This window comes from Anas platyrhynchos, chromosome 5 (genome assembly GCF_047663525.1).
Source record: "Anas platyrhynchos isolate ZD024472 breed Pekin duck chromosome 5, IASCAAS_PekinDuck_T2T, whole genome shotgun sequence".
NCBI classification, from domain to species: domain Eukaryota; kingdom Metazoa; phylum Chordata; class Aves; order Anseriformes; family Anatidae; genus Anas; species Anas platyrhynchos.
Window position 1 is genome coordinate 17,604,166 of NC_092591.1, and position 9,534 is coordinate 17,613,699.

The window sequence follows — 9,534 nt, forward strand, 5'->3', positions numbered from 1 at the left end:
CAGAGCTCATCCTTATGTATGAGCCCTTCAGTATCCAGCTTCCAATTAGTTCTCAGCTTGTCCTTCAAGACATCCAACAAAACTGACAGTGAAGACAATGTTCATAAGAGGCCACTTGCCCTCTGGGAAGTCAACTGTCACTATCAAATTTGTTGCAGTAAAAAATTAAATGTTTGGCATGTGGTAATGACTTACCTGTCACTATTGCCTCAGACCAGGCTTGAGCCTCTCCAAAAAGAGGCTAATAAATCCATATTAAGCCCTTCTTACTTCCCAATAAATCCTCCTCCTTGACCATTAGCTCTTGAGTCCACTGACCTGAGTACACATTTAAGAAACTTTGGTAGTTATCTGAAAAAAGACAAAAAGAAGACAGAAGCTGAGATGATAATTAAGACATATGGAAATAATGTGATAATGTTGTTTTTATGCAGGCAGGCAGTCTACTAATAACATCATCGCAAAGCACTTGGAGGTTTTTAACAGGAAGAAAACAATGGAGCTGCACAAGATATCCAGAATTCAGTGGCTTTGATTAAAAGCTCCTCTTCTGATTAGTTTGCTGTGAGCAGAACCTGTGATTGCTAAGGAATAGTAAAAAAATACAGCACTATGCAAATTAAAAAAAAAAAAAAAAGAGGGAGACTTTTCCTAAGGAAAGGAGCTGTACAGGTCAGGGAGATTGACTGAACAGTGGGAAGACACCAATTTTTGCCCTAAGACTCCTGAAAAACACTGTAATAGACAGTCCTGGCTATGTAACTCCACTGTAAGCACCATTATGAAGACAGCAGATAGGCTTGGGTCAACTGTAGTGGTATTTTGGCAATACCACCATCTATTCTCCTTAAGACTTGAGCAAAAATTAGCCAACACTTCTTCCATGGCTACTTACAGAAAGGTGGCTCCACAGCTACACTTTTCCAATGCCAGGAAATCTTTAATTTTTAATGTAAGTTTATCCTGAGCCTATTCCTACCTCTTGGTTCTTCTGCTGGCATTGTCCTTTGGCTTAATTTCTTTCCTAGTATTTTTTCCTGATAATACTTATATAAGAGAGTCATAAAAGCATTACAGATGTTCATCCTGATCCAGCAGAAAGGAAAAAAAAAAAAGAAAAAAAAAAAAAAAAGGACAGCATACACGTCATGCTGTAATGAGTTGGAGGGCAGGAGATTTAAAGGTATGAAATTTCTGTTTGCATCTGAATTTCAAAAGTGCTGTGCCGGGATGTGAGGAGGGGAACAGAGGTGTTTCATTTAAAAGGAAGAGACCTCTTACAAGTTTAAATTTGAATTTGCCTAAAGCTTTGGGGTCTTTGGATACAAATGCTTAATGCTGATTGCTGTGGATGGCCCACCTCCACCTGTGAGATGTTTCAGTGCATGTTTTCGCATGCAGGGCAGCAACAACAGGAGCTGCTGAGCTGGGACCAGCTCTCTCCAGCCCTTCCAGCCTGCCAACATCCCCGTTACACTTCCCTAGGCCATAAAAACAAGACATAAGTGCTGATCTGGGGTTGGCTCCAGGCTGGTTGACACAACCTGGCCTGACAGCTGGCCACTCTGGTAGGCATGGGAAGGTTTGGTTGGGCTGCCAGCCCCAGCCCTGCAGCTGCATTCTTCTTGGAGGGCAATAAAAGCAGCAAACGGGGAGCTCAAGCTTACACCGGCCTGCTCTCTCCTATAGTAATACCAACAATACCACAAATCCCTTTTCCCTGCTGTGCCAAGAAGCTGGGGAAGGCTTGAAGGATGCAGTCCCCAGCATCTGAAGCATTGTGTGGGCCTCTCCAAGCCAGTTTAGGCCTGGTCCGTCAGGCACTGGTGCTGGCAGAAGCAGCAAAATGCATGGCACAGGCTGCCAGAGAAGGCAGCGAGCGCCCGGGTGCCCAACCCAGGGCCTTGCAGCCAGGTGGGGACATGGGCACCATGGTGTCCCCACAAAGGGCCTCTGGGGACAGCGGGGAGGATGTGTGGCAGTCACTACTGTGACACAGAGACATGCTGGGCCTCGGCCTCCATGTCCAGGCTGTTCTCAGAGGAAGGGGTTCAAGCTTCAGTGCCCTCAGCCCACTGCCAGTGAGGACATCTACTGAGCAGCCGGAGGACCGGGCCAGGGGGCCACGTAGTGACTCTGTGACAGCAGGGTCTGTGAATGGAAATCAGCAGCCATGAGTACTTATGTGGGATGAAGTTATAAACAAGGCTCCTCTGCAGGCTGCCAAATGGGCATTTGCCAGCACTAATTTTTGTTAACTTCTTGCAGGTTGCATCTGAATCAACGAGCTCATGTTGAATGGCTCTGTACCATGCTCTATTTTCTAGACCATTTGCTAAACTACTTAAAATGAGGAAAGTGTTCGCATTTGATTTCACTACTAAGTATTAATTTGGGGCCTGTTATACCCTCTCCATAGTCTTTTACTAGTTTCAAAACTGATGTGATGAAACAAAGAATTAGGGCTACAGGCTAAAGAGGGGAGCTAGAAAATATTCTGCTGTATTTTGAACCTTCACTGTTGTTCCAGGAATGGTTAAAGCCCTAACTCCCTCCTCAGCTACTATCTGACGAGTATTGTAATCTCTGTTTTTTACAGTAAATGTATTTGAGTTCTTGGATGTGCCTGTAATCTCCTTGGTGTCAACATTTATAATCAGCATAGCCCCTGCCCCCTGGGATATGAGCAGCAAGGTCCCAAGTGTTGATTCAGCAGACACCCTTGGACTGAGCCTACCAGGCTCAGATGATAAAGTTCTCATTTCTCCATACACAGATTTGCAGGAAACAAGAGAATGGACTCTACCACCTCCTCCCGACCAGGAATACACCCACAGCATAAGGCTATGAAGCACCATGAAACTACTACACTCAGCACTGAACAAAATAGGAACAAAAATTCCAGTAGGGACAAACCCACTGATCAGAGCACACATTGACTAATGGCAGGGTATGTGGGACTGCACACCAGCCTTAGGTCCACTGACAACTTCTCTACTGTGAAGCCAGCATCGCTGGCACAAAGATTCGGGATGTAGATTTCCCCTCTCCAGGAAGAGTACACGCTCATGCATGGTCTTTTTCTCTGCATCAGGTAGTATTTATTCTATACAAAGTGGGTAGCTGTGTGGGGATGGAGTGAAGCTGTCTGTCCCCTCTATCACAAAGGACTGCTTGGCCACCTGCAGGGCAGGCTCAGAGCACCGACTTCCCTCACCATGCAGGTGTCTTTCTGCACCCCAGAGTGAAGTAGCTGGATCCTGGAGACTGGGAGGGTGTAAGGCATGATCACTGAACATAGAGGCAGTCTGGTGACAGTGACCGCATCTGCTCACCTCACAGACAAGCAGGAACAGACATGGCACTGGGCAATGCTTGCACAGGGGAAAAGCTTTCCTAGCAGCAATGCTGTCAGCTCTTCATAGCCTTTTCCCAATGTCCACATCGTACAGGTCCAGGCTGAGCACTCCTTGAAGCTTCTTCTCTGCATCAGTTCTTTCCTCTCTGACCCAAGCAAAGAGTCTGGGAGATTAACACAGACTTGTCTTGGCAGTTTTGTTTCTGTGGCTGGGCCACTGTAATATGCAGTGGGTTGCATTCACAAGGCCATTTGCATGTTTCACCTTTTTTTTTTTTAATCTATTTTAGATCTTCCTTCAAACACTTCTGCCCCTGCTTTGCCTCTCTTCTCTGCAGGGATTCTCCCAGAGCTGGCACCACAGAAATCTCTCATCATCCCTTAAAGAGCTCTTCTGTGTGAGTGCTTTGCCAAACAAACCCGTCTTTTATGCCTCCCTGAGCCCATCAGTCCAGCTTTCCTGCCTTACTTATACCAGTAACACTTTTTTTTTCCTTTTAAACATTTTTTAAATTATTTTCATTGCTTTTTTTTTTTTTTTTTTTTTTTTTTTTTTTTGAGGGTATTTTATTTTTAAATAAAATTGAGGGTATTTTTATTTTTAAAATTAAATGAAACCACAAAACCTCATTTTGTAAAATTTGGTCTGACCTACATCTCCAGAATCAAAGAAATTCTGAGCTAATGATGAATCTGCTTTGTTCATCTAATCCTGTTTAATTGCCATGGTTCATGGACACCAAGGTGGTAGTGCAGGAACAGAAGAAGATGGTAGGGTGAGGCCTTTGCTGATTTTCACTGAAAAGAGCGATGGATATTTTCATATTTGGAAATATAAAACTGGGATAAATTTTTCTGTAAGGTGATAAACTGCAAAGTGGGTCAAGTCCCAGACCGAAATATTTAACAGCAACCTATTCACTCAAAACAAAGTGTACTCAATTCATTATAAAATCTGTATGTTTGTCTTGGAAAGCCTACAAACATGTCCAAGAACTTTGAAAATTTCACTGCAAAAAACAGAGGTGCCAATGGTCTTTAGGGTGAACAGAGGCCTTTATCAGTTTTCAGGAGACAGTGACTTGGGAATAGTGGGATATCAAATCATTTTGTGTTTCTAGTTCTGGCAAAAATAATAATAATAACAATAATAAAAACTTACCAATCCAATAAAGTTAGAATGTTTTTGCTGCAGTACTAGCAGTCAATATTATGCACTCAATCCATAGCCCAAAAAAGTGGTTCCATTTTCTCAGTAGCTCAGCCAATATGACCAATTAATGCCTGCTCCAGTTATTGTCTTAACTGATCAAATTAATTTAGTATGGAATTTGGTCTACACTATCTTAACAGTCTGTAAATCACTAAAAAAATGTCTTCATTGCTATACAAGTAGATTCTATAACCCTTGGGTAACATCCTAGGAACGAAAGCTACATGAGAGATTAGGACACGTGAGATAGATAATAAAAAATCTGAAACAGATTAGTTCAGTACTTCATCCTTAAATTAATAGCACCATTTGACTGGCAGTTTGAAGTCATTTACATATGAAGGCTATTAATCATGAATAAGAACCTGAATTCTTCTCTACCCTGTTAAAAGTAGAAGCACTGAAGTATGTTCCATTATTTCATAGTAAGCAATGTAATCTACCCAGGTGTATATATTATTAGATTTCACTTTTTCATTTATACGTATTCACTAATGGCAATAGCTTTTATATGAAGAAGTTTTTTGCCACATCGATGAAGGAAGGTTATTTTCCCCCATATAGTGACTACCTACTGTATTGAAGCGGGTCTAATGTGTATAAGTACAGAGTACTAAAACGGCATTATTAGAACTATTGCTTCATAAAACTTCAAACTACCATAATAATTTAATAGTGCAATCAGACATTATGTGACTTTTTCTGCAGGCATACATCTGTAGCTGAGAGCTTCCTACTTGTAGTTTTTGCATGGGTGTACTGCTGCATCAGTTTAGTAAATAGTAACTGCATCTCCTACTCTAGAGCTATCTGTTAGCAGAATTAAGTTCAGTTAGGTGTTCTTTGCAGAACAGGCAACTTGTGGCTCTAAGGAATAGAGATGAGACATTTAACATCCCAGATACCCCCAGACTGGGCACCCCCAGCCTGAAGCCTGGGGGAAATTGCTCTGTCTCTTGTTTTGCAGCCACAGCTCTCGGCCGCTGAAAGCTAAGTGGGGCTCAGGTCTGTCTACAACCCCAAACGAGCTGATCACAGGGGGGACTTTTTTCTACACTCTGACTTGAGTGCTTGCCCCATCTCGGACAGCACAGAGGTGAAAGTTACTTGGTGAGAAACCAGCAGGTTAGGATGAAAAATTTGGTGGCTGCTTGTGGCGGCAACGGAGATCTGGAAGATCTGTGTCATTGGCAGCCCTGGTTAAAGAAATAGATTGGCTGATAGGGTGAAAAAGGGGTGAGGACCATGGGACAAGGAAATGAAGAAAAGAGGAACAAACTGGCTCTGATGAGGGTAGAGAACAAATCTGAGATGAGGGAGGGGGCAGAAGAGGCACAGGATAGCTGCTATGGGGTCAGGGTGTCAGTGGATGAGCGTAGGAACCTACAGCCACCAACGCTCAGTCTCCTGCAGCCCCAAGTACCTCCGACAGCCCCCGAAGCCACCCTTGCTCTGCAGTCAGCGAGTGCCCACGAAAGCCATGGGCTGGGTCACCTCAGGCCTGTGCTGAACCTGCAGGCTGAGGCTTGGGGTGACACAGGGGGTGTCACCGGGATGCTGCATGGTGGAGTTTCCTGTGCTGGGAGCGCGGTTCGGTTTCACGCTGCTGTGAGCGAGTAGTAAAGTAGAGGATTGAAACGGCAGGGAAAGGGCAAAGCTAAGCCTCAGAGTTAGGGAGTGCCAGAACTGAGTTTCTGTACCACTTTTCTTTGCCTACTTCCCTTCCAACCCCCTTACAATGTGGTTTTAACATGAAATCCTGTAATTTATTTCAGCTCCTTCCTCTTTCCTGGCACAAGGGGAGCTGCTCTGAGCATGAATCGGGGTGGTGCTGTGAAAAAAAAACGTGCAGCTGATCTGTTTTCTTGTGAACTTAGCTCTGTATGGGTGGGTGCTTCCTCTATGTACATCATTCGACAACTGCCTGACCCAGCTTAGACAGATTTTCGGCCATGAAGGAAGCTCCCTGGTACCGATGGGATTGTGCCATGCATAGCTTGAGATAGTAGCTCTGAAAAATTTAAGTGTCTCCAACTGGGCTCTCTGATAATGCTACTGTGGACTTCAGTGACCGTACCTCGGTTCTTTCTGTTAAAGGAGGGCGTCCTTACTTCACCGTGTGCCATGAAAAGCCATGAAAAAAGAAAGCAGTATGTGTCATAAAAATGAAAGCGGTATTTGTGAGGCACTCGGCTACTTCAGTGCCACCAGAAAAAATGAAGAAACTACTAATTCTGTCCTCAGAACAAGAGTTGTGCAGTGGGAAGTGACTTGAGTATAGAATAATGCATTCAGAAAGTTGAAAAGAAGTATTTAATAAACTTCATGCAAAAATCCTGTGGGAAGCATAGTAGGAGGATCTATAAGCCAAGACGGTGTCTTAATCTTTTGCAATCACATCTGCAACAGCCCAAACTGGCATTTCACAGATAACCTTAATTGGGCATTTTCTAAATTTTGAGTGCTTAGTTCTGTAGTCTTAAGACCATTATTTTGTCATAGTATTTTCAGTGTACAAATGTGCAATATACAAAAGAATAGTAACTTAAGCTAGTGAACAAGTTGTATGCTTTCCTCTCCAGAAGTCAATTTGATAGAAAATACATTGGAAAGGCAGTTTTCACATTTTAGCTATGCTTATGTTAGCTGTGCTGTAGAACATCCTCATTGAGCATCCTCATTGGTGGTGTAAAGATGTTTTACTTGTTAACTGGATGTACTGATGGAATTAACCTGTCTGTAGTCCAGATGTGTAGGGCAGGACAGCATCATGCTCACTGTAAGTCTGATTGTCAGAGTACCTGGTGGACATGTACAGGAATTTTTGGTCTATTAATGTCTAATGAAACAAATAGGCTATTTGAAAATATTGCTAACATTTTATACCAAAATCCCTGATAATTTTGATGTTGCACACAGATACCTGTGGAGCTAAATATTCATTCTTATAGTATTTTACCTAATAAAAGAGATTCAGTAAAAAGCCATCTGAAGTCCTGGGTATGTTTTGTCTCCTACCAAGATGCCTGGAGGAAATTGTTCCTTTTAATGTATATGTAAAGAAAGCTCAGAATAAGCAGAGCTTAATAAATAGAACATTTGGCAAGTTCTGAACTGCAAAAGGTTTACAGCTGGCTTTTCCAGGCTGTGCTTTCAGGTATACATAGTACACAGACCTACGTGTAGTGGCAGAGTTTTTGACTGTTTGTTGGTTTTTTTGTTTGTTTGTTTGGGGGTGGACACTACCACTGCTAGGAAAACGTAGTGTTCAGAGAGCTCACAGTTGAGTATTTATAGATTTGTGGGCAACAAATACTCCATGAGACAAGGCCACAAAGCAGGCCCATGCAGAGGTATGCTCCTTTTTTTCTCTAGCCCTATCCATTTTTTTCACCATATTGATTTATCAGAATAACTACGGCACTGCTGTGCTGTCAGCATCGCTACTGCCAATCCCACTGCAGCCTAGCAAAAAGGGGAATGATACCCTATGTCTTTTTACGGCTTGCTCAGTTGATTGAATTGGTTCCTATTGGAATATTGTGTTCATTCTAAATGCTGCAGCTGATAGGGCAAATAGGACATTTGTTCAAGAATCTTTTTTTTCAAACTTCATATTTAGAGATGTAGGAATAAAACTATTCAGAACATATTTTGATTCATTTTTAGGTGATTAGCTCAGTTTTCATATTGTACTCGAACCATTAATTATCTCAAAAGATACATTATTGCGCCAGGAAAAGGCTGTTCTGTGAGTAATTCTTTCAGTATTTCTCCACATGTTGATATCTGAGGCAACTGAGATGAAAGTGACTTTTCTGAGATTTATACAAGATTTCACAGTCAATGACGTTTCTGTGAAAGACCAGAGTGAGAAATTACTGTGTACGAGGCTGCCGTCCTCGCTGCCAGCTACAGCCAGCTTTGCCCAACACCTCTAGTGATGCTGGACAGAGTAACTTGCAACCTCTTTATTATTTTTTTTTCTTTCTTTTTAACATCACTATATATTGCTGGTGCCACTCAGCTTCTGTCTGCACAGGGATCTGGAACCTCTTGCTGCAGGATGCTCCCTTTCTGTAGCAAATGTTTTTTTTTCCCCTTGTGGACTTGAGCAGTTTGATGCCAGGAAGGGACATGCTGCTTTCTGAAGTGTGTTCTTGCCTCTGCAGAGCAAAGCAGCGCTCAGGGAAGCAAGTAAAGGCTCCTGGTCGGTGCTGCAGGGATGGGAGCAGGGCAGGCTGGCTGGCTCTGTGCTGGTCCTGCCTGTTAGCAGCAGGAAGGAGAGCAACACCGGCACTCATTTAGCACTAGGTACCAGCTGTGCTTAATCATCCAGGGGCTTTAAGAGATTTTGTTAGCCTCTACCTAATCAGCAGCTCTGTCATTTATTGGGGATATTTGGCCACTTCATCCAGAACTGGATTTATTAATATCAAACTTTAATTCAATTATCAACTATTACAGATCCTCTGAATGCTTTACTGATAGGGGTAACCTGCTGATAGGGGTGTTTAGAAGCATATGACATCAATTCTTTAAGTGCTTGGGCCTTCATACATATATATATATTTTTTAATAGCAAATAACATCAGGGCTCTTTGGAACTCCAAATCCACACGCAGCTCACTATCTACTTAATTACTTCAAAATCTGGTGTTTGGATTTTAAAAATATATAAATATATATTGGAATTGCAATCCTGTTGTGTAAAAATCCACAAATATCACACACATTTGTCTTACTGATTTTAAGGGTGCACCTGTTCTATTTAAATGTTTATCGTCTGCTCTCCTAAATGTCAGTCAGGAGATACATGGCACCAGTCTTTATCACTTATCTTCACTTGACTACTAGATGTTTATGGTTAGAAGACACGCCGTGGTCTTGCCACAGTACTTTGTCAAATTTCAGTTAGTCACTGAACCTTAAAAAACAAAACCCCACACCCTAATTGGATTGC